This window comes from Mytilus edulis, chromosome 3, assembly GCF_963676685.1.
Source record: "Mytilus edulis chromosome 3, xbMytEdul2.2, whole genome shotgun sequence".
Classification (NCBI taxonomy): Eukaryota; Metazoa; Mollusca; class Bivalvia; order Mytilida; family Mytilidae; genus Mytilus; species Mytilus edulis.
The window spans coordinates 20,504,800-20,531,959 of NC_092346.1; the positions used below are offsets into that span (position 1 = coordinate 20,504,800).

The 27,160-nt window shown below is 35.4% G+C and overlaps 27 non-coding genes across 27 annotated transcripts; 13 read left to right on the forward strand and 14 right to left on the reverse strand.

The window, feature by feature from the left end:
* Positions 1-514: 514 nt before the first annotated feature.
* On the reverse strand, positions 515-587 carry Trnar-ucg (transfer RNA arginine (anticodon UCG)). The gene has a single exon. It is a non-coding gene; the product is annotated as a tRNA-Arg (tRNA).
* A 429-nt stretch (positions 588-1,016) lies between these two features.
* Positions 1,017-1,089, forward strand: Trnak-cuu (transfer RNA lysine (anticodon CUU)). Its single transcript has one exon. It is a non-coding gene; the product is annotated as a tRNA-Lys (tRNA).
* A 547-nt stretch (positions 1,090-1,636) lies between these two features.
* Positions 1,637-1,709, reverse strand: Trnar-ucg (transfer RNA arginine (anticodon UCG)). Its single transcript has one exon. It is a non-coding gene; the product is annotated as a tRNA-Arg (tRNA).
* Positions 1,710-2,138: 429 nt separating this feature from the next.
* Trnak-cuu (transfer RNA lysine (anticodon CUU)) lies at positions 2,139-2,211 on the forward strand. Its single transcript has one exon. It is a non-coding gene; the product is annotated as a tRNA-Lys (tRNA).
* A 548-nt stretch (positions 2,212-2,759) lies between these two features.
* On the reverse strand, positions 2,760-2,832 carry Trnar-ucg (transfer RNA arginine (anticodon UCG)). Its single transcript has one exon. It is a non-coding gene; the product is annotated as a tRNA-Arg (tRNA).
* Positions 2,833-3,261: 429 nt separating this feature from the next.
* On the forward strand, positions 3,262-3,334 carry Trnak-cuu (transfer RNA lysine (anticodon CUU)). The gene has a single exon. It is a non-coding gene; the product is annotated as a tRNA-Lys (tRNA).
* Positions 3,335-3,881: 547 nt separating this feature from the next.
* Positions 3,882-3,954, reverse strand: Trnar-ucg (transfer RNA arginine (anticodon UCG)). Its single transcript has one exon. It is a non-coding gene; the product is annotated as a tRNA-Arg (tRNA).
* A 429-nt stretch (positions 3,955-4,383) lies between these two features.
* On the forward strand, positions 4,384-4,456 carry Trnak-cuu (transfer RNA lysine (anticodon CUU)). Its single transcript has one exon. It is a non-coding gene; the product is annotated as a tRNA-Lys (tRNA).
* A 547-nt stretch (positions 4,457-5,003) lies between these two features.
* Trnar-ucg (transfer RNA arginine (anticodon UCG)) lies at positions 5,004-5,076 on the reverse strand. The gene has a single exon. It is a non-coding gene; the product is annotated as a tRNA-Arg (tRNA).
* Positions 5,077-5,505: 429 nt separating this feature from the next.
* On the forward strand, positions 5,506-5,578 carry Trnak-cuu (transfer RNA lysine (anticodon CUU)). The gene has a single exon. It is a non-coding gene; the product is annotated as a tRNA-Lys (tRNA).
* A 547-nt stretch (positions 5,579-6,125) lies between these two features.
* On the reverse strand, positions 6,126-6,198 carry Trnar-ucg (transfer RNA arginine (anticodon UCG)). Its single transcript has one exon. It is a non-coding gene; the product is annotated as a tRNA-Arg (tRNA).
* Positions 6,199-6,627: 429 nt separating this feature from the next.
* Positions 6,628-6,700, forward strand: Trnak-cuu (transfer RNA lysine (anticodon CUU)). The gene has a single exon. It is a non-coding gene; the product is annotated as a tRNA-Lys (tRNA).
* A 547-nt stretch (positions 6,701-7,247) lies between these two features.
* Trnar-ucg (transfer RNA arginine (anticodon UCG)) lies at positions 7,248-7,320 on the reverse strand. The gene has a single exon. It is a non-coding gene; the product is annotated as a tRNA-Arg (tRNA).
* A 429-nt stretch (positions 7,321-7,749) lies between these two features.
* Positions 7,750-7,822, forward strand: Trnak-cuu (transfer RNA lysine (anticodon CUU)). Its single transcript has one exon. It is a non-coding gene; the product is annotated as a tRNA-Lys (tRNA).
* A 547-nt stretch (positions 7,823-8,369) lies between these two features.
* On the reverse strand, positions 8,370-8,442 carry Trnar-ucg (transfer RNA arginine (anticodon UCG)). Its single transcript has one exon. It is a non-coding gene; the product is annotated as a tRNA-Arg (tRNA).
* A 429-nt stretch (positions 8,443-8,871) lies between these two features.
* Positions 8,872-8,944, forward strand: Trnak-cuu (transfer RNA lysine (anticodon CUU)). Its single transcript has one exon. It is a non-coding gene; the product is annotated as a tRNA-Lys (tRNA).
* Positions 8,945-9,491: 547 nt separating this feature from the next.
* Trnar-ucg (transfer RNA arginine (anticodon UCG)) lies at positions 9,492-9,564 on the reverse strand. The gene has a single exon. It is a non-coding gene; the product is annotated as a tRNA-Arg (tRNA).
* Positions 9,565-9,993: 429 nt separating this feature from the next.
* Positions 9,994-10,066, forward strand: Trnak-cuu (transfer RNA lysine (anticodon CUU)). Its single transcript has one exon. It is a non-coding gene; the product is annotated as a tRNA-Lys (tRNA).
* A 547-nt stretch (positions 10,067-10,613) lies between these two features.
* On the reverse strand, positions 10,614-10,686 carry Trnar-ucg (transfer RNA arginine (anticodon UCG)). Its single transcript has one exon. It is a non-coding gene; the product is annotated as a tRNA-Arg (tRNA).
* A 429-nt stretch (positions 10,687-11,115) lies between these two features.
* Positions 11,116-11,188, forward strand: Trnak-cuu (transfer RNA lysine (anticodon CUU)). Its single transcript has one exon. It is a non-coding gene; the product is annotated as a tRNA-Lys (tRNA).
* A 547-nt stretch (positions 11,189-11,735) lies between these two features.
* Positions 11,736-11,808, reverse strand: Trnar-ucg (transfer RNA arginine (anticodon UCG)). The gene has a single exon. It is a non-coding gene; the product is annotated as a tRNA-Arg (tRNA).
* A 429-nt stretch (positions 11,809-12,237) lies between these two features.
* On the forward strand, positions 12,238-12,310 carry Trnak-cuu (transfer RNA lysine (anticodon CUU)). Its single transcript has one exon. It is a non-coding gene; the product is annotated as a tRNA-Lys (tRNA).
* A 547-nt stretch (positions 12,311-12,857) lies between these two features.
* On the reverse strand, positions 12,858-12,930 carry Trnar-ucg (transfer RNA arginine (anticodon UCG)). The gene has a single exon. It is a non-coding gene; the product is annotated as a tRNA-Arg (tRNA).
* A 429-nt stretch (positions 12,931-13,359) lies between these two features.
* Positions 13,360-13,432, forward strand: Trnak-cuu (transfer RNA lysine (anticodon CUU)). The gene has a single exon. It is a non-coding gene; the product is annotated as a tRNA-Lys (tRNA).
* Positions 13,433-13,979: 547 nt separating this feature from the next.
* Positions 13,980-14,052, reverse strand: Trnar-ucg (transfer RNA arginine (anticodon UCG)). The gene has a single exon. It is a non-coding gene; the product is annotated as a tRNA-Arg (tRNA).
* A 429-nt stretch (positions 14,053-14,481) lies between these two features.
* Positions 14,482-14,554, forward strand: Trnak-cuu (transfer RNA lysine (anticodon CUU)). Its single transcript has one exon. It is a non-coding gene; the product is annotated as a tRNA-Lys (tRNA).
* A 547-nt stretch (positions 14,555-15,101) lies between these two features.
* Trnar-ucg (transfer RNA arginine (anticodon UCG)) lies at positions 15,102-15,174 on the reverse strand. Its single transcript has one exon. It is a non-coding gene; the product is annotated as a tRNA-Arg (tRNA).
* Between the last annotated feature and the right edge of the window lie 11,986 nt (positions 15,175-27,160).

A 27,160-nucleotide genomic window follows, 5' to 3' on the forward strand; every position in this document is an offset into this window, starting at 1 on the left:
GAAGACGGAAACATACACGATAACTGAAATCTAGTTAGTTCTATATTTGCCACCTAATGTTTATTAGACATTAAATCGATTTCATAAACGGTGGTCTATAGAAGCGCACGATTTCCTGCTATCATTTTACTTGATCGCAGCCGTACCCGTGAACTTCGTGCAAAAAGTGTCTTTTTTTTTCAAAATCAAAACACGAAATCGGACTCTGCATGCCGATTCCAATGAAAATCTTTTTTTCAAGATCGCGCATTCAATTTACGCCTTATATTTCGACACCGAAACGAGTGTGGTTGTAATGCCAGATGGCAATCAGGTATACAAAAGATGTAAATATATATATTGACTGCATTTTATTTTTCATTTCATTTCAGAAAGAAGAAAAGAGTATTTGCAAAGATATCTTATATTTGTTGATCGAAAACGTTTGCTGACTTTGACATTGCCGTGTGAATATGGATTGCTATTAAGAACTCGCCTGCCGAAATTCCTCGGTCATGCTACTGCAAAAAGTCTTCGACCACGACGAGACTCGAACTCGCAATCTTCTGATTCGAAGTCAGACGCCTTATCCATTAGGCCACGCGGTCTTAGCAATACATTCGGGCAAAATAGAACTTAAACATCGCAAAATCTGGATAGTGGCATTTTGCCTTCTCTCTGAATAATCTGCTCTTGACGTAATCAAAAATGGTCAAGAAACACAATACAAAATGTGCTAGCCTAATGAATCGAACGTTTATCGTATAAATATATGCTTTATAATACATTCACATTATTACTGGGCTCGATATTAACAATGAAACATTTCTGAGATTTTGGCGCCAACATCGTTTTCACACTAAAGCTGACAGAATTTGGGTGTTTTCAATATAAAATCAATGGAGCTGATAAAATAGTTGTGCGTTTGTTCTTTAGATGTAACAAATAGCCGTAGGCAAACAGGTTGACGCAAAATTACTATCGCACTAACCGCTTCTTACAAACGACATCCATTTCTTTACAATTGTTAGACATCTGCCCGGCTAGCTCAGTCGGTAGAGCACGAGACTCTTAATCTCGGGGTCGTGGGTTCGAGCCCCACGTTGGGCGGTTAATTTTTATTGTATCGTTTGGCAATTTGTGGAAGACGGAAACATACACGATAACTGAAATCTAGTTAGTTCTATATTTGCCACCTAATGTTTATTAGACATTAAATCGATTTCATAAACGGTGGTCTATAGAAGCGCACGATTTCCTGCTATCATTTTACTTGATCGCAGCCGTACCCGTGAACTTCGTGCAAAAAGTGTCTTTTTTTTTCAAAATCAAAACACGAAATCGGACTCTGCATGCCGATTCCAATGAAAATCTTTTTTTCAAGATCGCGCATTCAATTTACGCCTTATATTTCGACACCGAAACGAGTGTGGTTGTAATGCCAGATGGCAATCAGGTATACAAAAGATGTAAATATATATATTGACTGCATTTTATTTTTCATTTCATTTCAGAAAGAAGAAAAGAGTATTTGCAAAGATATCTTATATTTGTTGATCGAAAACGTTTGCTGACTTTGACATTGCCGTGTGAATATGGATTGCTATTAAGAACTCGCCTGCCGAAATTCCTCGGTCATGCTACTGCAAAAAGTCTTCGACCACGACGAGACTCGAACTCGCAATCTTCTGATTCGAAGTCAGACGCCTTATCCATTAGGCCACGCGGTCTTAGCAATACATTCGGGCAAAATAGAACTTAAACATCGCAAAATCTGGATAGTGGCATTTTGCCTTCTCTCTGAATAATCTGCTCTTGACGTAATCAAAAATGGTCAAGAAACACAATACAAAATGTGCTAGCCTAATGAATCGAACGTTTATCGTATAAATATATGCTTTATAATACATTCACATTATTACTGGGCTCGATATTAACAATGAAACATTTCTGAGATTTTGGCGCCAACATCGTTTTCACACTAAAGCTGACAGAATTTGGGTGTTTTCAATATAAAATCAATGGAGCTGATAAAATAGTTGTGCGTTTGTTCTTTAGATGTAACAAATAGCCGTAGGCAAACAGGTTGACGCAAAATTACTATCGCACTAACCGCTTCTTACAAACGACATCCATTTCTTTACAATTGTTAGACATCTGCCCGGCTAGCTCAGTCGGTAGAGCACGAGACTCTTAATCTCGGGGTCGTGGGTTCGAGCCCCACGTTGGGCGGTTAATTTTTATTGTATCGTTTGGCAATTTGTGGAAGACGGAAACATACACGATAACTGAAATCTAGTTAGTTCTATATTTGCCACCTAATGTTTATTAGACATTAAATCGATTTCATAAACGGTGGTCTATAGAAGCGCACGATTTCCTGCTATCATTTTACTTGATCGCAGCCGTACCCGTGAACTTCGTGCAAAAAGTGTCTTTTTTTTTTCAAAATCAAAACACGAAATCGGACTCTGCATGCCGATTCCAATGAAAATCTTTTTTTCAAGATCGCGCATTCAATTTACGCCTTATATTTCGACACCGAAACGAGTGTGGTTGTAATGCCAGATGGCAATCAGGTATACAAAAGATGTAAATATATATATTGACTGCATTTTATTTTTCATTTCATTTCAGAAAGAAGAAAAGAGTATTTGCAAAGATATCTTATATTTGTTGATCGAAAACGTTTGCTGACTTTGACATTGCCGTGTGAATATGGATTGCTATTAAGAACTCGCCTGCCGAAATTCCTCGGTCATGCTACTGCAAAAAGTCTTCGACCACGACGAGACTCGAACTCGCAATCTTCTGATTCGAAGTCAGACGCCTTATCCATTAGGCCACGCGGTCTTAGCAATACATTCGGGCAAAATAGAACTTAAACATCGCAAAATCTGGATAGTGGCATTTTGCCTTCTCTCTGAATAATCTGCTCTTGACGTAATCAAAAATGGTCAAGAAACACAATACAAAATGTGCTAGCCTAATGAATCGAACGTTTATCGTATAAATATATGCTTTATAATACATTCACATTATTACTGGGCTCGATATTAACAATGAAACATTTCTGAGATTTTGGCGCCAACATCGTTTTCACACTAAAGCTGACAGAATTTGGGTGTTTTCAATATAAAATCAATGGAGCTGATAAAATAGTTGTGCGTTTGTTCTTTAGATGTAACAAATAGCCGTAGGCAAACAGGTTGACGCAAAATTACTATCGCACTAACCGCTTCTTACAAACGACATCCATTTCTTTACAATTGTTAGACATCTGCCCGGCTAGCTCAGTCGGTAGAGCACGAGACTCTTAATCTCGGGGTCGTGGGTTCGAGCCCCACGTTGGGCGGTTAATTTTTATTGTATCGTTTGGCAATTTGTGGAAGACGGAAACATACACGATAACTGAAATCTAGTTAGTTCTATATTTGCCACCTAATGTTTATTAGACATTAAATCGATTTCATAAACGGTGGTCTATAGAAGCGCACGATTTCCTGCTATCATTTTACTTGATCGCAGCCGTACCCGTGAACTTCGTGCAAAAAGTGTCTTTTTTTTTCAAAATCAAAACACGAAATCGGACTCTGCATGCCGATTCCAATGAAAATCTTTTTTTCAAGATCGCGCATTCAATTTACGCCTTATATTTCGACACCGAAACGAGTGTGGTTGTAATGCCAGATGGCAATCAGGTATACAAAAGATGTAAATATATATATTGACTGCATTTTATTTTTCATTTCATTTCAGAAAGAAGAAAAGAGTATTTGCAAAGATATCTTATATTTGTTGATCGAAAACGTTTGCTGACTTTGACATTGCCGTGTGAATATGGATTGCTATTAAGAACTCGCCTGCCGAAATTCCTCGGTCATGCTACTGCAAAAAGTCTTCGACCACGACGAGACTCGAACTCGCAATCTTCTGATTCGAAGTCAGACGCCTTATCCATTAGGCCACGCGGTCTTAGCAATACATTCGGGCAAAATAGAACTTAAACATCGCAAAATCTGGATAGTGGCATTTTGCCTTCTCTCTGAATAATCTGCTCTTGACGTAATCAAAAATGGTCAAGAAACACAATACAAAATGTGCTAGCCTAATGAATCGAACGTTTATCGTATAAATATATGCTTTATAATACATTCACATTATTACTGGGCTCGATATTAACAATGAAACATTTCTGAGATTTTGGCGCCAACATCGTTTTCACACTAAAGCTGACAGAATTTGGGTGTTTTCAATATAAAATCAATGGAGCTGATAAAATAGTTGTGCGTTTGTTCTTTAGATGTAACAAATAGCCGTAGGCAAACAGGTTGACGCAAAATTACTATCGCACTAACCGCTTCTTACAAACGACATCCATTTCTTTACAATTGTTAGACATCTGCCCGGCTAGCTCAGTCGGTAGAGCACGAGACTCTTAATCTCGGGGTCGTGGGTTCGAGCCCCACGTTGGGCGGTTAATTTTTATTGTATCGTTTGGCAATTTGTGGAAGACGGAAACATACACGATAACTGAAATCTAGTTAGTTCTATATTTGCCACCTAATGTTTATTAGACATTAAATCGATTTCATAAACGGTGGTCTATAGAAGCGCACGATTTCCTGCTATCATTTTACTTGATCGCAGCCGTACCCGTGAACTTCGTGCAAAAAGTGTCTTTTTTTTTCAAAATCAAAACACGAAATCGGACTCTGCATGCCGATTCCAATGAAAATCTTTTTTTCAAGATCGCGCATTCAATTTACGCCTTATATTTCGACACCGAAACGAGTGTGGTTGTAATGCCAGATGGCAATCAGGTATACAAAAGATGTAAATATATATATTGACTGCATTTTATTTTTCATTTCATTTCAGAAAGAAGAAAAGAGTATTTGCAAAGATATCTTATATTTGTTGATCGAAAACGTTTGCTGACTTTGACATTGCCGTGTGAATATGGATTGCTATTAAGAACTCGCCTGCCGAAATTCCTCGGTCATGCTACTGCAAAAAGTCTTCGACCACGACGAGACTCGAACTCGCAATCTTCTGATTCGAAGTCAGACGCCTTATCCATTAGGCCACGCGGTCTTAGCAATACATTCGGGCAAAATAGAACTTAAACATCGCAAAATCTGGATAGTGGCATTTTGCCTTCTCTCTGAATAATCTGCTCTTGACGTAATCAAAAATGGTCAAGAAACACAATACAAAATGTGCTAGCCTAATGAATCGAACGTTTATCGTATAAATATATGCTTTATAATACATTCACATTATTACTGGGCTCGATATTAACAATGAAACATTTCTGAGATTTTGGCGCCAACATCGTTTTCACACTAAAGCTGACAGAATTTGGGTGTTTTCAATATAAAATCAATGGAGCTGATAAAATAGTTGTGCGTTTGTTCTTTAGATGTAACAAATAGCCGTAGGCAAACAGGTTGACGCAAAATTACTATCGCACTAACCGCTTCTTACAAACGACATCCATTTCTTTACAATTGTTAGACATCTGCCCGGCTAGCTCAGTCGGTAGAGCACGAGACTCTTAATCTCGGGGTCGTGGGTTCGAGCCCCACGTTGGGCGGTTAATTTTTATTGTATCGTTTGGCAATTTGTGGAAGACGGAAACATACACGATAACTGAAATCTAGTTAGTTCTATATTTGCCACCTAATGTTTATTAGACATTAAATCGATTTCATAAACGGTGGTCTATAGAAGCGCACGATTTCCTGCTATCATTTTACTTGATCGCAGCCGTACCCGTGAACTTCGTGCAAAAAGTGTCTTTTTTTTTCAAAATCAAAACACGAAATCGGACTCTGCATGCCGATTCCAATGAAAATCTTTTTTTCAAGATCGCGCATTCAATTTACGCCTTATATTTCGACACCGAAACGAGTGTGGTTGTAATGCCAGATGGCAATCAGGTATACAAAAGATGTAAATATATATATTGACTGCATTTTATTTTTCATTTCATTTCAGAAAGAAGAAAAGAGTATTTGCAAAGATATCTTATATTTGTTGATCGAAAACGTTTGCTGACTTTGACATTGCCGTGTGAATATGGATTGCTATTAAGAACTCGCCTGCCGAAATTCCTCGGTCATGCTACTGCAAAAAGTCTTCGACCACGACGAGACTCGAACTCGCAATCTTCTGATTCGAAGTCAGACGCCTTATCCATTAGGCCACGCGGTCTTAGCAATACATTCGGGCAAAATAGAACTTAAACATCGCAAAATCTGGATAGTGGCATTTTGCCTTCTCTCTGAATAATCTGCTCTTGACGTAATCAAAAATGGTCAAGAAACACAATACAAAATGTGCTAGCCTAATGAATCGAACGTTTATCGTATAAATATATGCTTTATAATACATTCACATTATTACTGGGCTCGATATTAACAATGAAACATTTCTGAGATTTTGGCGCCAACATCGTTTTCACACTAAAGCTGACAGAATTTGGGTGTTTTCAATATAAAATCAATGGAGCTGATAAAATAGTTGTGCGTTTGTTCTTTAGATGTAACAAATAGCCGTAGGCAAACAGGTTGACGCAAAATTACTATCGCACTAACCGCTTCTTACAAACGACATCCATTTCTTTACAATTGTTAGACATCTGCCCGGCTAGCTCAGTCGGTAGAGCACGAGACTCTTAATCTCGGGGTCGTGGGTTCGAGCCCCACGTTGGGCGGTTAATTTTTATTGTATCGTTTGGCAATTTGTGGAAGACGGAAACATACACGATAACTGAAATCTAGTTAGTTCTATATTTGCCACCTAATGTTTATTAGACATTAAATCGATTTCATAAACGGTGGTCTATAGAAGCGCACGATTTCCTGCTATCATTTTACTTGATCGCAGCCGTACCCGTGAACTTCGTGCAAAAAGTGTCTTTTTTTTTCAAAATCAAAACACGAAATCGGACTCTGCATGCCGATTCCAATGAAAATCTTTTTTTCAAGATCGCGCATTCAATTTACGCCTTATATTTCGACACCGAAACGAGTGTGGTTGTAATGCCAGATGGCAATCAGGTATACAAAAGATGTAAATATATATATTGACTGCATTTTATTTTTCATTTCATTTCAGAAAGAAGAAAAGAGTATTTGCAAAGATATCTTATATTTGTTGATCGAAAACGTTTGCTGACTTTGACATTGCCGTGTGAATATGGATTGCTATTAAGAACTCGCCTGCCGAAATTCCTCGGTCATGCTACTGCAAAAAGTCTTCGACCACGACGAGACTCGAACTCGCAATCTTCTGATTCGAAGTCAGACGCCTTATCCATTAGGCCACGCGGTCTTAGCAATACATTCGGGCAAAATAGAACTTAAACATCGCAAAATCTGGATAGTGGCATTTTGCCTTCTCTCTGAATAATCTGCTCTTGACGTAATCAAAAATGGTCAAGAAACACAATACAAAATGTGCTAGCCTAATGAATCGAACGTTTATCGTATAAATATATGCTTTATAATACATTCACATTATTACTGGGCTCGATATTAACAATGAAACATTTCTGAGATTTTGGCGCCAACATCGTTTTCACACTAAAGCTGACAGAATTTGGGTGTTTTCAATATAAAATCAATGGAGCTGATAAAATAGTTGTGCGTTTGTTCTTTAGATGTAACAAATAGCCGTAGGCAAACAGGTTGACGCAAAATTACTATCGCACTAACCGCTTCTTACAAACGACATCCATTTCTTTACAATTGTTAGACATCTGCCCGGCTAGCTCAGTCGGTAGAGCACGAGACTCTTAATCTCGGGGTCGTGGGTTCGAGCCCCACGTTGGGCGGTTAATTTTTATTGTATCGTTTGGCAATTTGTGGAAGACGGAAACATACACGATAACTGAAATCTAGTTAGTTCTATATTTGCCACCTAATGTTTATTAGACATTAAATCGATTTCATAAACGGTGGTCTATAGAAGCGCACGATTTCCTGCTATCATTTTACTTGATCGCAGCCGTACCCGTGAACTTCGTGCAAAAAGTGTCTTTTTTTTTCAAAATCAAAACACGAAATCGGACTCTGCATGCCGATTCCAATGAAAATCTTTTTTTCAAGATCGCGCATTCAATTTACGCCTTATATTTCGACACCGAAACGAGTGTGGTTGTAATGCCAGATGGCAATCAGGTATACAAAAGATGTAAATATATATATTGACTGCATTTTATTTTTCATTTCATTTCAGAAAGAAGAAAAGAGTATTTGCAAAGATATCTTATATTTGTTGATCGAAAACGTTTGCTGACTTTGACATTGCCGTGTGAATATGGATTGCTATTAAGAACTCGCCTGCCGAAATTCCTCGGTCATGCTACTGCAAAAAGTCTTCGACCACGACGAGACTCGAACTCGCAATCTTCTGATTCGAAGTCAGACGCCTTATCCATTAGGCCACGCGGTCTTAGCAATACATTCGGGCAAAATAGAACTTAAACATCGCAAAATCTGGATAGTGGCATTTTGCCTTCTCTCTGAATAATCTGCTCTTGACGTAATCAAAAATGGTCAAGAAACACAATACAAAATGTGCTAGCCTAATGAATCGAACGTTTATCGTATAAATATATGCTTTATAATACATTCACATTATTACTGGGCTCGATATTAACAATGAAACATTTCTGAGATTTTGGCGCCAACATCGTTTTCACACTAAAGCTGACAGAATTTGGGTGTTTTCAATATAAAATCAATGGAGCTGATAAAATAGTTGTGCGTTTGTTCTTTAGATGTAACAAATAGCCGTAGGCAAACAGGTTGACGCAAAATTACTATCGCACTAACCGCTTCTTACAAACGACATCCATTTCTTTACAATTGTTAGACATCTGCCCGGCTAGCTCAGTCGGTAGAGCACGAGACTCTTAATCTCGGGGTCGTGGGTTCGAGCCCCACGTTGGGCGGTTAATTTTTATTGTATCGTTTGGCAATTTGTGGAAGACGGAAACATACACGATAACTGAAATCTAGTTAGTTCTATATTTGCCACCTAATGTTTATTAGACATTAAATCGATTTCATAAACGGTGGTCTATAGAAGCGCACGATTTCCTGCTATCATTTTACTTGATCGCAGCCGTACCCGTGAACTTCGTGCAAAAAGTGTCTTTTTTTTTCAAAATCAAAACACGAAATCGGACTCTGCATGCCGATTCCAATGAAAATCTTTTTTTCAAGATCGCGCATTCAATTTACGCCTTATATTTCGACACCGAAACGAGTGTGGTTGTAATGCCAGATGGCAATCAGGTATACAAAAGATGTAAATATATATATTGACTGCATTTTATTTTTCATTTCATTTCAGAAAGAAGAAAAGAGTATTTGCAAAGATATCTTATATTTGTTGATCGAAAACGTTTGCTGACTTTGACATTGCCGTGTGAATATGGATTGCTATTAAGAACTCGCCTGCCGAAATTCCTCGGTCATGCTACTGCAAAAAGTCTTCGACCACGACGAGACTCGAACTCGCAATCTTCTGATTCGAAGTCAGACGCCTTATCCATTAGGCCACGCGGTCTTAGCAATACATTCGGGCAAAATAGAACTTAAACATCGCAAAATCTGGATAGTGGCATTTTGCCTTCTCTCTGAATAATCTGCTCTTGACGTAATCAAAAATGGTCAAGAAACACAATACAAAATGTGCTAGCCTAATGAATCGAACGTTTATCGTATAAATATATGCTTTATAATACATTCACATTATTACTGGGCTCGATATTAACAATGAAACATTTCTGAGATTTTGGCGCCAACATCGTTTTCACACTAAAGCTGACAGAATTTGGGTGTTTTCAATATAAAATCAATGGAGCTGATAAAATAGTTGTGCGTTTGTTCTTTAGATGTAACAAATAGCCGTAGGCAAACAGGTTGACGCAAAATTACTATCGCACTAACCGCTTCTTACAAACGACATCCATTTCTTTACAATTGTTAGACATCTGCCCGGCTAGCTCAGTCGGTAGAGCACGAGACTCTTAATCTCGGGGTCGTGGGTTCGAGCCCCACGTTGGGCGGTTAATTTTTATTGTATCGTTTGGCAATTTGTGGAAGACGGAAACATACACGATAACTGAAATCTAGTTAGTTCTATATTTGCCACCTAATGTTTATTAGACATTAAATCGATTTCATAAACGGTGGTCTATAGAAGCGCACGATTTCCTGCTATCATTTTACTTGATCGCAGCCGTACCCGTGAACTTCGTGCAAAAAGTGTCTTTTTTTTTCAAAATCAAAACACGAAATCGGACTCTGCATGCCGATTCCAATGAAAATCTTTTTTTCAAGATCGCGCATTCAATTTACGCCTTATATTTCGACACCGAAACGAGTGTGGTTGTAATGCCAGATGGCAATCAGGTATACAAAAGATGTAAATATATATATTGACTGCATTTTATTTTTCATTTCATTTCAGAAAGAAGAAAAGAGTATTTGCAAAGATATCTTATATTTGTTGATCGAAAACGTTTGCTGACTTTGACATTGCCGTGTGAATATGGATTGCTATTAAGAACTCGCCTGCCGAAATTCCTCGGTCATGCTACTGCAAAAAGTCTTCGACCACGACGAGACTCGAACTCGCAATCTTCTGATTCGAAGTCAGACGCCTTATCCATTAGGCCACGCGGTCTTAGCAATACATTCGGGCAAAATAGAACTTAAACATCGCAAAATCTGGATAGTGGCATTTTGCCTTCTCTCTGAATAATCTGCTCTTGACGTAATCAAAAATGGTCAAGAAACACAATACAAAATGTGCTAGCCTAATGAATCGAACGTTTATCGTATAAATATATGCTTTATAATACATTCACATTATTACTGGGCTCGATATTAACAATGAAACATTTCTGAGATTTTGGCGCCAACATCGTTTTCACACTAAAGCTGACAGAATTTGGGTGTTTTCAATATAAAATCAATGGAGCTGATAAAATAGTTGTGCGTTTGTTCTTTAGATGTAACAAATAGCCGTAGGCAAACAGGTTGACGCAAAATTACTATCGCACTAACCGCTTCTTACAAACGACATCCATTTCTTTACAATTGTTAGACATCTGCCCGGCTAGCTCAGTCGGTAGAGCACGAGACTCTTAATCTCGGGGTCGTGGGTTCGAGCCCCACGTTGGGCGGTTAATTTTTATTGTATCGTTTGGCAATTTGTGGAAGACGGAAACATACACGATAACTGAAATCTAGTTAGTTCTATATTTGCCACCTAATGTTTATTAGACATTAAATCGATTTCATAAACGGTGGTCTATAGAAGCGCACGATTTCCTGCTATCATTTTACTTGATCGCAGCCGTACCCGTGAACTTCGTGCAAAAAGTGTCTTTTTTTTTCAAAATCAAAACACGAAATCGGACTCTGCATGCCGATTCCAATGAAAATCTTTTTTTCAAGATCGCGCATTCAATTTACGCCTTATATTTCGACACCGAAACGAGTGTGGTTGTAATGCCAGATGGCAATCAGGTATACAAAAGATGTAAATATATATATTGACTGCATTTTATTTTTCATTTCATTTCAGAAAGAAGAAAAGAGTATTTGCAAAGATATCTTATATTTGTTGATCGAAAACGTTTGCTGACTTTGACATTGCCGTGTGAATATGGATTGCTATTAAGAACTCGCCTGCCGAAATTCCTCGGTCATGCTACTGCAAAAAGTCTTCGACCACGACGAGACTCGAACTCGCAATCTTCTGATTCGAAGTCAGACGCCTTATCCATTAGGCCACGCGGTCTTAGCAATACATTCGGGCAAAATAGAACTTAAACATCGCAAAATCTGGATAGTGGCATTTTGCCTTCTCTCTGAATAATCTGCTCTTGACGTAATCAAAAATGGTCAAGAAACACAATACAAAATGTGCTAGCCTAATGAATCGAACGTTTATCGTATAAATATATGCTTTATAATACATTCACATTATTACTGGGCTCGATATTAACAATGAAACATTTCTGAGATTTTGGCGCCAACATCGTTTTCACACTAAAGCTGACAGAATTTGGGTGTTTTCAATATAAAATCAATGGAGCTGATAAAATAGTTGTGCGTTTGTTCTTTAGATGTAACAAATAGCCGTAGGCAAACAGGTTGACGCAAAATTACTATCGCACTAACCGCTTCTTACAAACGACATCCATTTCTTTACAATTGTTAGACATCTGCCCGGCTAGCTCAGTCGGTAGAGCACGAGACTCTTAATCTCGGGGTCGTGGGTTCGAGCCCCACGTTGGGCGGTTAATTTTTATTGTATCGTTTGGCAATTTGTGGAAGACGGAAACATACACGATAACTGAAATCTAGTTAGTTCTATATTTGCCACCTAATGTTTATTAGACATTAAATCGATTTCATAAACGGTGGTCTATAGAAGCGCACGATTTCCTGCTATCATTTTACTTGATCGCAGCCGTACCCGTGAACTTCGTGCAAAAAGTGTCTTTTTTTTTCAAAATCAAAACACGAAATCGGACTCTGCATGCCGATTCCAATGAAAATCTTTTTTTCAAGATCGCGCATTCAATTTACGCCTTATATTTCGACACCGAAACGAGTGTGGTTGTAATGCCAGATGGCAATCAGGTATACAAAAGATGTAAATATATATATTGACTGCATTTTATTTTTCATTTCATTTCAGAAAGAAGAAAAGAGTATTTGCAAAGATATCTTATATTTGTTGATCGAAAACGTTTGCTGACTTTGACATTGCCGTGTGAATATGGATTGCTATTAAGAACTCGCCTGCCGAAATTCCTCGGTCATGCTACTGCAAAAAGTCTTCGACCACGACGAGACTCGAACTCGCAATCTTCTGATTCGAAGTCAGACGCCTTATCCATTAGGCCACGCGGTCTTAGCAATACATTCGGGCAAAATAGAACTTAAACATCGCAAAATCTGGATAGTGGCATTTTGCCTTCTCTCTGAATAATCTGCTCTTGACGTAATCAAAAATGGTCAAGAAACACAATACAAAATGTGCTAGCCTAATGAATCGAACGTTTATCGTATAAATATATGCTTTATAATACATTCACATTATTACTGGGCTCGATATTAACAATGAAACATTTCTGAGATTTTGGCGCCAACATCGTTTTCACACTAAAGCTGACAGAATTTGGGTGTTTTCAATATAAAATCAATGGAGCTGATAAAATAGTTGTGCGTTTGTTCTTTAGATGTAACAAATAGCCGTAGGCAAACAGGTTGACGCAAAATTACTATCGCACTAACCGCTTCTTACAAACGACATCCATTTCTTTACAATTGTTAGACATCTGCCCGGCTAGCTCAGTCGGTAGAGCACGAGACTCTTAATCTCGGGGTCGTGGGTTCGAGCCCCACGTTGGGCGGTTAATTTTTATTGTATCGTTTGGCAATTTGTGGAAGACGGAAACATACACGATAACTGAAATCTAGTTAGTTCTATATTTGCCACCTAATGTTTATTAGACATTAAATCGATTTCATAAACGGTGGTCTATAGAAGCGCACGATTTCCTGCTATCATTTTACTTGATCGCAGCCGTACCCGTGAACTTCGTGCAAAAAGTGTCTTTTTTTTTCAAAATCAAAACACGAAATCGGACTCTGCATGCCGATTCCAATGAAAATCTTTTTTTCAAGATCGCGCATTCAATTTACGCCTTATATTTCGACACCGAAACGAGTGTGGTTGTAATGCCAGATGGCAATCAGGTATACAAAAGATGTAAATATATATATTGACTGCATTTTATTTTTCATTTCATTTCAGAAAGAAGAAAAGAGTATTTGCAAAGATATCTTATATTTGTTGATCGAAAACGTTTGCTGACTTTGACATTGCCGTGTGAATATGGATTGCTATTAAGAACTCGCCTGCCGAAATTCCTCGGTCATGCTACTGCAAAAAGTCTTCGACCACGACGAGACTCGAACTCGCAATCTTCTGATTCGAAGTCAGACGCCTTATCCATTAGGCCACGCGGTCTTAGCAATACATTCGGGCAAAATAGAACTTAAACATCGCAAAATCTGGATAGTGGCATTTTGCCTTCTCTCTGAATAATCTGCTCTTGACGTAATCAAAAATGGTCAAGAAACACAATACAAAATGTGCTAGCCTAATGAATCGAACGTTTATCGTATAAATATATGCTTTATAATACATTCACATTATTACTGGGCTCGATATTAACAATGAAACATTTCTGAGATTTTGGCGCCAACATCGTTTTCACACTAAAGCTGACAGAATTTGGGTGTTTTCAATATAAAATCAATGGAGCTGATAAAATAGTTGTGCGTTTGTTCTTTAGATGTAACAAATAGCCGTAGGCAAACAGGTTGACGCAAAATTACTATCGCACTAACCGCTTCTTACAAACGACATCCATTTCTTTACAATTGTTAGACATCTGCCCGGCTAGCTCAGTCGGTAGAGCACGAGACTCTTAATCTCGGGGTCGTGGGTTCGAGCCCCACGTTGGGCGGTTAATTTTTATTGTATCGTTTGGCAATTTGTGGAAGACGGAAACATACACGATAACTGAAATCTAGTTAGTTCTATATTTGCCACCTAATGTTTATTAGACATTAAATCGATTTCATAAACGGTGGTCTATAGAAGCGCACGATTTCCTGCTATCATTTTACTTGATCGCAGCCGTACCCGTGAACTTCGTGCAAAAAGTGTCTTTTTTTTTCAAAATCAAAACACGAAATCGGACTCTGCATGCCGATTCCAATGAAAATCTTTTTTTCAAGATCGCGCATTCAATTTACGCCTTATATTTCGACACCGAAACGAGTGTGGTTGTAATGCCAGATGGCAATCAGGTATACAAAAGATGTAAATATATATATTGACTGCATTTTATTTTTCATTTCATTTCAGAAAGAAGAAAAGAGTATTTGCAAAGATATCTTATATTTGTTGATCGAAAACGTTTGCTGACTTTGACATTGCCGTGTGAATATGGATTGCTATTAAGAACTCGCCTGCCGAAATTCCTCGGTCATGCTACTGCAAAAAGTCTTCGACCACGACGAGACTCGAACTCGCAATCTTCTGATTCGAAGTCAGACGCCTTATCCATTAGGCCACGCGGTCTTAGCAATACATTCGGGCAAAATAGAACTTAAACATCGCAAAATCTGGATAGTGGCATTTTGCCTTCTCTCTGAATAATCTGCTCTTGACGTAATCAAAAATGGTCAAGAAACACAATACAAAATGTGCTAGCCTAATGAATCGAACGTTTATCGTATAAATATATGCTTTATAATACATTCACATTATTACTGGGCTCGATATTAACAATGAAACATTTCTGAGATTTTGGCGCCAACATCGTTTTCACACTAAAGCTGACAGAATTTGGGTGTTTTCAATATAAAATCAATGGAGCTGATAAAATAGTTGTGCGTTTGTTCTTTAGATGTAACAAATAGCCGTAGGCAAACAGGTTGACGCAAAATTACTATCGCACTAACCGCTTCTTACAAACGACATCCATTTCTTTACAATTGTTAGACATCTGCCCGGCTAGCTCAGTCAGAGCCCCACGTTGGGCGGTTAATTTTTATTGTATCGTTTGGCAATTTGTGGAAGACGGAAACATACACGATAACTGAAATCTAGTTAGTTCTATATTTGCCACCTAATGTTTATTAGACATTAAATCGATTTCATATTTTTTTACTGAATTTACCCCCTCGATGTGAGAAACTCTTCTTCTCCTATTCAGTGAAGTTACTCTGTTGTAAGTGTTGTGTAAGTTTTGCTCGGACATCCTAGCTAAATGATGGATATATATGAAAATCTAAGAGGTACCAAATGTAAGTTATATTCATGGATATTGGCAAACCCTAGTTTGTGTTATTTTATTTCAAACATATTGGTTTTGAAGAAGCTACTCTTAGTTGAATTACCATAGCTGTTTGGTGTATATTCATAAATTGAGATACACGTTTTATCTCTATTGCTTAACATTACAGAACTGTAAACTAGCAACTTTTATTAAACTTAGGAACCATGCAATATTGTTCATCCACTACCAACATAGGGTGTCCACTTTTGCACCTGTGGTAACGATTGGACATGCAGATTTATTCAAACTATTGCATCAAGCAAACAGATTTATCAAATAAATATCCACACAAAAAATGTGTACAACCAATAAAATAGTTAAGATTGTATATAAAAAAACCAATGTAAACTTATGTTTATCTGCCATATTTAAAAACATAGTTTTGTTTGTTAAAATGTATTAGACTAAAAATGCTGCTAATCTTTTATTCTCAGTATATATGTGCTTTATAATAGGTAACACACCTAAATGATATTTACTATAGTAATTGTTTGACTGAAAAATTTAATTAACGTTCAAGTATGACATATCGGCTCTTTATTTTGTTTTTATCATACATCAACATATTTAATATGTTATCATGGACATACATGATATTTTCATATTCATATTGTTGAACTTATTAAGAGACAAAATAAGTTGGACATTAACTTTAAAAATAAAGTAATAATCATTAAATGAAAGAAACCTCTTTTATGGTGAATTTGAACTCTTATTTAAAATTACATGATTATCTTAGTATCTTTTTAAAGATTTTGCCAATTCAGGGGCAATAGTCATCTAATTTCCCTGTTTTTGTATGGTTGTCATATCTCTAGAGATTTTATCTTGAAGAAAACAGTGTATATTTGCAATTTACATTGGTCATCTACCTTTAATATACATGTACATGTATTCAAATTTCAATATACCCTATTAATTTAGGCAAAATTGGACTTTAAGGAAGCATATTATCATATTATTGTCTTAATTAATAACATAGCATGTTTATATTTCAAATATACAATGTTGCTGTATCTTTTATAGTTTTCAAGAAAGAAATAATGATCTTTTTAAAGCAAAAAAGGCTATGATTTGACTATGATAAATCAAAACTGAAAATTGTACCTTTTTAACTTCTAATTAATTCATATAAGTTAACAGAAATAAACCAAACTACCAATTAGCCTGTCATCTTGTAAGATCAATTATAATTGAGATAGCTATAAAGTTTGATGAAAATCCAAGTTGATTTGAAAAAGTTATACAAAATTTTAAAGGCCACTCTCAGAATTTAGCCTAAACTGAAAGCTTCTCCTACCTACACAGCTACTTTTGCATAGGTACTATTTCTGTACTAAAAATCTGTAGTACTGGAAAATTTACTTTAAAATTATTGTAATATTTACAGTATTTTACAGTATTTAATTTGTACATGAAATTTAGGTACTACAGATTTTGGGTAACTACCGTTACATTTTCAGCATTTTGAAAGTTTTTCTATTTCAAATCTCTTAAAATTATGATTTTCAAACATGGAATATTGTATTATTTCTGTACCAAAATATTAAGTACAAATCAAGTACTGTAAAATACAAGTACCTAAATATTACAATAATTTTAAAGTAAAGAAATAGTACTAAATATTAAAAGTAAATTTCCAGTACTACATATTTTTAGTACAGAAATAGTACCTATGCAAAAGTAACTGTGTATAGATTAAATCCAAAAATTTGACACCAATTAACAAAACCTTCAAGCAACCTGGCATTATGTTAGATCAATACTAGTTGTCATATGAAATTTCAAGTTGATTTGTAAAAGTCATTGAAATTTTTAAAAGTGACTATCAGAATTTACTTCGAAATGATAATTTCAGTTTTTTAAATCTATTTACTAAATCCTTAAATTTGACAGCAATGAACCAAACTACTAAATAACCTGGCATTCTGTAAGATCAATATAAAATTGAGATTGCTGAAGATCAACTAGAGTGATATGAAAATCCATGTTGATTAGAAAAATTTATAGAAATTTATAACGGGGACTTTCTGAATTTAGTCCGAACTGGAAATTTCTCGCTATTCTAGCCTATTAATTAAATCATTACTTTTAACAGCAATGAACCAAACTACCAAATAACCAGGAATTTTGAAAGATCAATATATAATTGATATTTGAGATAGATTGGCTGATTCAGACTACTCAAGACTAAATTAAAAGGTCAAGACAGGTTGAGACTGCCCGAGCCTGGATAAGACAGTCAAGACTGGTCGAGCAATTTGTTTTTTAGATATTTAGATTATACCATTTAGTTATCAAATACTAAATCAGATGTGTGAGCCCACTCATTATTTTTTTATTATTTGATTACTTGGACGTTTTTATAGTGATTATTTCATTACAAGACCAAATGTTTTTTTCATAATTATTAGTATAAGCCTGGTATCTTCGATTAGTTTTATTTATTTTCTCTTCTGGTTATGAGGACAACTATACAATGACAAAACAAACTGTTCGGATTGAACAGCCAGCTGTGTAAAGCAGTGTAAAGCGGGATAACTCTAATTTGATTTTGACATTTATTCATCAAATACATTTATAAGTCAAAACAGAGGTCCACTTTGGCCAAAAGTTTCCATTTATATGGACGTTATTATTATTATGAGCCATACAAATATCAATCTGTTAAATAACTTGGCTTGTATTTCCTATCATGATTTCCTTGATAGAGGATTGCTACTCACAAGGAAACTATTAAACCAAGTACTCCAAATGGTGAAGTTGAAATCATCCCTTCGTAAATTTTACGGACGCCATCACGAGTTTGTTGACCGTTACGAAATAACCGTTTCACAGATGATATCGGATATGTTCCTTATGTCGTAACTACAATGCCTTTTCCCTTTTCGCGAATGTGACCTACCGAATTAGACTATTTACCGGATTTGAAATAACATAAGCAACACGACGGGTGTCACATGTGGAGCAGGATCTGATTACCCTTTCGGATCACCTGAGATCCCCCCAAGTTTTTGATGGGGTTAGTGTTGCTTAGTCTTTAGTTTTCTGTGTCTTCTGTACTATTATTTGTTTGTTTGTCTTTTATTTTTAGCCATGGCGTTGTCAGTTTATTTTCTATCTATGAGTTTGACTCTCCCTCTGGTATCTTTCGTCCCTCTTTTAAGTTAAATGTAAAACATGTTACAACCTTTCACTCCTTTATTTGACCCCTTGCTAAACAAAATGAGTCCTAATAGTCGCTTCAGTTTCGTACTTTTACTTACTGTATACGATGAAAAAGACAGACTGTATAGCTGTATTTTTCTACAAATGAAAAAGGTAAAACAAGTCAACAAAAGTAGATTTGAAAACACAAAAAATACAATACTCGAATGTAAGAATATAATCATTAAGCAATTTAATTAAAATATTGATCTCGGTATACTATATATGAAGTATAACGTAATTAGAGATCAATATTTTAATTAGATTGATCATTAAGTTAATCATTGAAAGTTTTTCTGGAAGCGTATAAATTGGATCGTTTTTAGCTTTAACATTACAATTTTTCTGCATCAAACACAAATCAGCAATAAATATATACCCAAGGCCGAAACGTAGAAATTGCTTATTTAGAATAATTTCCAAAAGTACGAACAGTAAACTCTAATTTTAATAACATGATATCTTTTCACACAAGTACCGAAGTATTTGCTACTGGGCTAGTAACACCCTCGTGACTAACAGTCCACTAGAATAATACAATACTGAATGAAAGGGTAACGACGCATAGATCAGATTTAAATTAAATTTAAGATAACCCTTCAGTTTAAAAGTTTCAAAATATATACTATTTGATGAATGTTTGTATTTACTAAAAATAACTGCTAGTATCTCAGTTTGATAAGGAAATTCTGTAAGTTCTGTACATTTCACATATGTCTTATTTTTCAGTATACTCCCTTTAATTTCCATTTCACATGGATAAAGTATTTTGTTAGTCCAAATTATTATGACGTCGTCACAGTAATAATTCAAAATAGCCTTTCAATACCGTCATAATCATAATTATTTGAACTGGTATTGTGAAAATAATTGTGAATGTTTGGATGTCGTATGTATGTTTGATTTTGTTGCACTTCAGGGTTTCTGTTGTTACGTTACTTTCCTGCTATATAGTTGATGTGTTTTCCTCGGTTTAAGTTTGTAACCCGGATTTGATTCCTCTTAATCGACCTTTGAACCACTCTATATTTTTCATTCGAGTTCGTTATTTTTGTTTTTTTACTTTTTTTCTAACCATTATAATCTTATAATACATAAAAAAAAAAGCGAGACGAGTTTATAGCTGGATTGCATACTTGTAGCTATATAACAGAGTCACATATATTTTCTTTTTTATTGTATTAAAGGTATCTATCAATTTTCAATTTCCAAAAAATGACTAAATTATCAATTTAATATTTTTCTCATTATAGCTGGCTTATAACGACATTTTAATATTTCACTTTGGATTTTTGAATGTTATTTGCGTGGTGAATTTGAACATAACACTGCGCTTATTATATTTTCGATAGTTTCATTTTTTGTCTTCCGTCGTACACGGTGCGAACCCTTCATACTTTCCTTTTATTTACCTTCTTACTTACTTACCTTCTTAATCCTCTTCGTGTGCGCTTGCAGATGAAGCCACTTCCAAAGCCCTCCACCGTTGCCTGTCTTGTGTCTTTCTTTCTGTCTTTCCCCATGTCATTCCCATGATTCTCAGTTCACTCTCTTTTGTGCGAGCCATGTTTCTTTTGGTCTCGCTCTTTTTCTGTTCCCCTCTGCTGGTGTCCAACGAAGAGCTATCTTTGTTATGTCATCTTTGTCTTTTCATGACCAATCCATTTACATCGCATGTATTTAATTTCGACTCTGATATCTCTTTGTAAAGTTATGTTGTATAGGGTTTATTACTGATGGTTTTTGGCCAGAATATCTTGCAAATTTTACGAAGACACGTATTATGGAATGATGACGGTTTGTTGAAGTCTGATTAGATAACCCTCCATGACTCTGCACCTTATAGCAAAACTGATTTCACATTGATATTATAGATTTTGATTTTTGTTGACCTGGATATTGATGTTGTTTTCCATATTGTTCGTACATTACAGGAAGAAGTTCTGGCTTATGGATCCTTGCCATTATATCTTTGCTAGTTCTGTTGTCCTGGCTGATATTGGTGCCAATATATGTAAAATTTTCCACTTCATCTATGTTATTTCTTTAAGTGTTATTGGTTGTTTTGTATTTTTGTCATTTAGGCTTATTATCTTTTTGTTTTGTGTGTTTATCTTTAAACCTACAGACAGAGCAGTCTCATATTGTATTGATGTTTTGTTCTGCATGTTTGTTCGATTCGTTAATAATAGGCATATGTCGATTGCAAAATATAGGTTTTCTAACATTGTGTTCATCGACCATCTTATTCCAGTTGTTCTATTACCAAGTGTTTTTCTCATGCACCAGTCGATGACAATGAGGAAATGAAGGGGAGAGATGATTCATCCTTGTCTTACTCGTTATTGTACATTAAACCAGGCGGATTGGATTCCATTGTATAGGACACAGCTATAGTTGTTATAAAATAGTTTGATCATGTTAATTATTTTATCTGGTATTCCGTATGTTCTCATTATTCCCCACATGCTGTCTCTGTCCAAACTATCAAAAGCCCTTTTAAAGTCCACAAAATTTATGAAGATGTGTGTTGTCATTATATGCACTGTTCTATGATGTTTCTGAGTGTGAATATGTGGTCATTACACCCTTTATTGGCTATAAAACCTGCTTTTTCTTTCCGCATGATGTCATCTAAAGCATCTATTATTCGCTTGGCAATAACTCGAAGGAACACTTTTGCGGGTACAGTTAGTGAAAATATACCTCTCCAGTTGTTGCAATTCTTCATATCACGTTTAACCAGTAAGTCCTTCTTCCCAGTCCATAGGTATAACTTTTTCCACTCATATTCTACCAAGTATTGTGTGTAGAATTGATGCTGTTGTTTCTACATCTGACTTTAGGAGTTCTGCACTTATGGTGTCTACTCCAGCTGATTTACCATTTTTGAACTTGCATACTGCTTTCCTTATTTCACCACGTTCAATTTTTTCCTCTGATATTTCTATTTCACTTTTCTCTTCTGTGTTATCAAATTAAGCTGGTTTGTCTCGTGGTTCTCTGTAAGTTAAATATTCCCCTGAGTGAGCTGCCAATCTCTCAAGTTTATATGCTTTCTGTGTAATATATTCGAATATAAATGCTGAACAAGAGATGAGAAAGAGATAGCGTATGAGTTTTATAGGGTTATTGCATGAATATTGGGGAATATTGTCCCGAGTAGAATTTTATATTGCACGAGGTTTGCGAGTGCAATATATGTTCTACGAGGGACAATATTCCCATATATTCATGCAATAACCCTTGTATTGTATAGAAATATAATATTTGAAAATAAAAATTGGTTTAAACTAACAAAACAAAAGTCACAACTAAAAAAAGCCTACACCAATTGATACATGTAATATAGTACAAACCATACACTACAACAAAAACCTTATGAGCCGAAGGGACTACAAATAGAAACATATATAAGATAAACAAAAAAGCTGATAGAACTTATTGAATACTTTCAAAACGTACTATGAAATCAAACGGGAGAAATAAGTCCACCCAAGTCAAGTGGTTCAGATATAAATAGTATATAGCAATAGATATAAATGTGGTATGAGTGTCAATGAGACAACTCTCCATCCAAGTGTCAATTTATAAGAGTAAATCATTATAGGTTAAGGTACGACTTTCAACACGGAGCCTTGGCTCAAACCGAACAGCAAGCTATTAAGGGCCCCAAAAATTACAAGTGCAATGTAAAACCATTCAAACGGGAAAATGAACGGTCTTATCTATATAAAAACGAGAAACACTTATGAACCACAGGATATTATAAAATCTCACAACTTTAGGCAACGCCGATGTTTTAATTTGTCTTATTGATTTGAATTGATATTTTGTGATTTAAAAAAAGTTTTTTTTTGCTGTCTTTTCTTTCATTTTCATAACGAGACGATAAATGTTCGATCATCAAAGCTTTGTGTGGAGCTACAATTTAAAACTATGTAGTCTTCTACCTTAATTTAACGTAGATGAATTTAGTTTCCCTGGTCCAATGAATCCTGAAGATCTTGACCAGTTGCTTCATTTAATTGTCATTTTTTTCGTACCATTGGAAGCATTCAATCGCGATGCCAACTATTCCACTCTCTTATGTTGCCTGTATTTTATATTAACTTAAATTAATTGAATTGATAAGGGTATATGTCTTATAAACATAGCATGTATAAATATTATTTTTTGTCTAATTGGTATTACTGCATCCAAAATGTCTGACAGGAACAGGGGGTTGTAACATATGGTATCGACATTCAGATTCAGTATGAGCTGATCCTATATGTACAATTAATGTAAGAAGTGAATAAATTAATATTCTATGTATCCTATTGTCTTCATGTCTGCCCCTATTATCATTCCATGGAAGAAAAATTCCATCGATTCACAGCGGTTTAACATCCTCGTTGTCTATAACTAGTCGAAGATAATTCAAGATTTCCATCGCTAAACATTAAATGTTATGGCTTTCTTTATATTGTTTTTTTTTCTGGAATACTAAACTTCTCATTTGTTGTTGTTGTTTCCTGGAATTTCGTTGAGGTTTCATCATTACGTTTTCGTGCTCAGGTGAATTATTTTCTTGCTTTCAATTCCTAACTTCGATGTTTCATGAAAATGCTCCATTTTTCAATCATTTTAGAAGAATCATATTCTCGAGGACGTCCGTAATAGTGAAAATAATCCGTTCGTAGTGGATCCATTTCTATATTATCATTACTTTTGCACCAAATTTGATATATTTCAGCTGCCTATTCCATTGTTCTATTCAGTAATTGGTAGGGTTTTTTCTGGGTTTTTTTTTGGTATGTGTGTGTGTGTGTGTGTGTGTGTGTGTTTTGTTTTGTTTGAATGTCAAGTGGGGGAATCACCTGTTCGGTTTGCTCTCGATTTTCTTATATACACTTACTATGGTCAACTTTGCCAGATGAAATTATTTATTGACTTTTAAGACATTTAGAAAATGAAAATTTATACGAATTAAAAGCAAAAATGACAAAATAACAAAAATAACTAACTGCGACGGAAATTCAAAACGGAAAGTCCTTTATAAAATGGCAAAACCATTTCGTGCGTATATATTACATGTTGAACCAAAATGAATAATTTTGTATCCGAAAGAAAATATGCATAGATTAAATTCAAACATAATTCCGAATTTGCAAAACGATGTCCTTCTTATACAATTGTTGTTAATCCTCAAAACGTGTCAAAACTGTGAAATGGCACTATCTTCTGGTGTTTATAATTAGTTGGTCTGTTTATAAATGAGGCATAATAGTGTTAGAACCTTAAAGTACTCGCATTGGCCTATTTGAGTTGTAGCAGTATGCATTAAAGTATATATTGAAAGACTTTTTTCATTTTTTTTAGTAAATAAGGCCGTTAGTTTTGTCGTTTGAATTGTTTTACATTGTCATTTCGGGGCCTTATATAGCTGACTATGTGGTATGGGCTTTGCTCATTGTTGAAGGTCGTATGATGACCTATAGTTTTAATTTATGTGTCATTTTGATCTTTTGTGGAGAGTTGGCTCATTGGCAATCATACCACATCTTCTTTTTTATATTTGGTGTAAAGTAAATTCCGGGTTTATTGGCCCTTCCTTTTCTTGGATTGAATATTAAATGCCTAAAACAAAACAGTCAATAGCGTTCAACGATTTTCAAACGGATTATCCCTCACAATCCCTTTCCACTTCCTTTCTCCTCTGTGTAAACGGTATGTCTTTGTTAACAAAAATAAAAAGATAAAAGAGATTCCGGTCGAGATAGACATACATCCGCTTTTGCTAATATTTTTAGTACATGTATATGAACGATGGCTCCATTGCCATCATACATTTCAATGCTTCGTTTCTCCTGAAGTTAAGAATTGTTCACATTTATACTGGCTATTTATATGTTACAGTGAATTTGTATAATCAGGGATTATGTAGAATCCCTAAATTTTTTCAGGGATTATGTATAATCACTGGTTAGTTTAGGGATTATATGAAGGAAAAAATCTCAAACTGATTTCTTGTATTAAAGATCCGAGCAGGATTCCATGCTATATGGCAAGGCGTTAGTATTCTTCAGTCTTTTTGTGAATAATGTCATTTAGTTTTTGGGATCTCCCTTTCCTGGAACCAGTAGTGGAATTGGTATGAGATATCAATATCTTGCATTTTGTTTTTTCTCTGCAATTTGCATTAACTCCTAGGCATATTTTTTCTTCAACCCAAGCAACATCTGTGCTTGTGTCGAGCTTTATATTTGTTAGTAACATAATGAGGTTCAACACTTGAATAACATATAAAGGTAAAAACTCATCACGCAAGATTCACATAGTAGATCAGGAATGAAAACTTTCAAGGAATATGAAAAAAATATATATAATTTGTTTCATCATCTTTGGAGCTTTTTATTATGGATATTCCCTGAAATCATATATATATTAGGGAATTTGTAGAATAATAATTAAAATTATCAGTGATTATATAAAATCACTGGTCATTTTCAGGGATTATGTATAATTACTAATGAATTTAGTGATTCTATATATTCTCTGAAAAATCAGGGATTCTACATAATCCCTGATTATACAAATTCACTGTAACATATATATTATAAAGAAATTATAAAGTACTAAAGAATATCATTCAGTTCAGTCTTCATCGTTCTATTTTATACAATTTTTTTTTAAATATATATTTTACCAGCTTTTCCAGTAAAAGTATGATCATGGACTTGAATAACTAGGAAACATGGTCCGAGGACTTTTACGTTCGGACCGAATTAACTGTTACATATCTTATTAAAACCTGATGTCGTTTGGTTCTTGTACTTTACCTCATACCTCCTTTTATTCACATTTGCGCTACCGTATACAGTGTCTTTAATGTTATGAGGTTTACAGCTGATTTCATTGAGAGTGTAGATAAAGGTAATCTGTATCTTCGGTAAGCTTGCAGTTGTCTATCTTTAGTCATTTAGATAGTTGTCACTTAAAGAGGGGGAAAGTGTCCAAATTTAGGCAACATTTTTTTCATACACACAGAAACAAAAAAAAACTGTTTCCGTTGATCCATTTCCGTATTAGTTCTTTATCCGATTTTGTTGTTGTTGAGTTTTTTGTTTGTTTGAAGTTTTTTTTGCGTGTACTCTTCTGATAAATGGATTTTCGGCATGGTTACGGAATATTGGCATGTTCCCGTGTGACATATACGGCCAGTAGCATATACGGCCAGTAGCAAAATATGTTGACATGTTAGATTAGGTTACGTTCGCACTTCACTTTTGTTCAAACGAAACAAATTATATAATATATGTGTGCTAAACGCTACATTTCGTTAATAGAACACATAACTTATATACATGATCAACTGTCCAAATTAGTGACCATAATCTTTCTTGCGTAAGGTCATTGCCAAAACTTCGTAGAACAAATGTTTACAATGTGTCTTTTAAGAGCTGGAAATTTTTTTAAAACATATAATAAAATATCAGTTGCAACTCATATACAATTCAGAATTATAACAGTTAACTCCCTTTGCATGTAAGTTATAGCCTGGTATCCCGGACCGATATCTAGCTATTACGAAGAGTAATCGTTATTATGCTTCAGATACAATTTATATGTATTATCACATTTTTATTAAAACCATAGGCTATTCCATGGGCCCCTTTTGTGGAAAAAAATGTTTGGTTATGATAGGGAATCACTGCATGAATCTTGACTGGAGCGAGCCCCCTATTTAAGTCGGCCAGTGTAGTCAGTGGGCCTCCTCTTATGAAAAGTTCTGAATCCGCCACTGAAAACCCAGAAGTTGCTACTAAATATCAATATCTTTATATTATGTGTAGTAGATAAGTCAAATAACACAAAAGACCAATCTGATATCGTGTATATGTCAAAATTTTAGTTCATATTTTTTTATAAGATGATATGTCTGCATGATATGCTAAACACTTACAATTTAACATGTATGGCAACATGTCACCCTTTTTGGTGCTTCTGTAACATAAATACATCTAGTCGAAAACA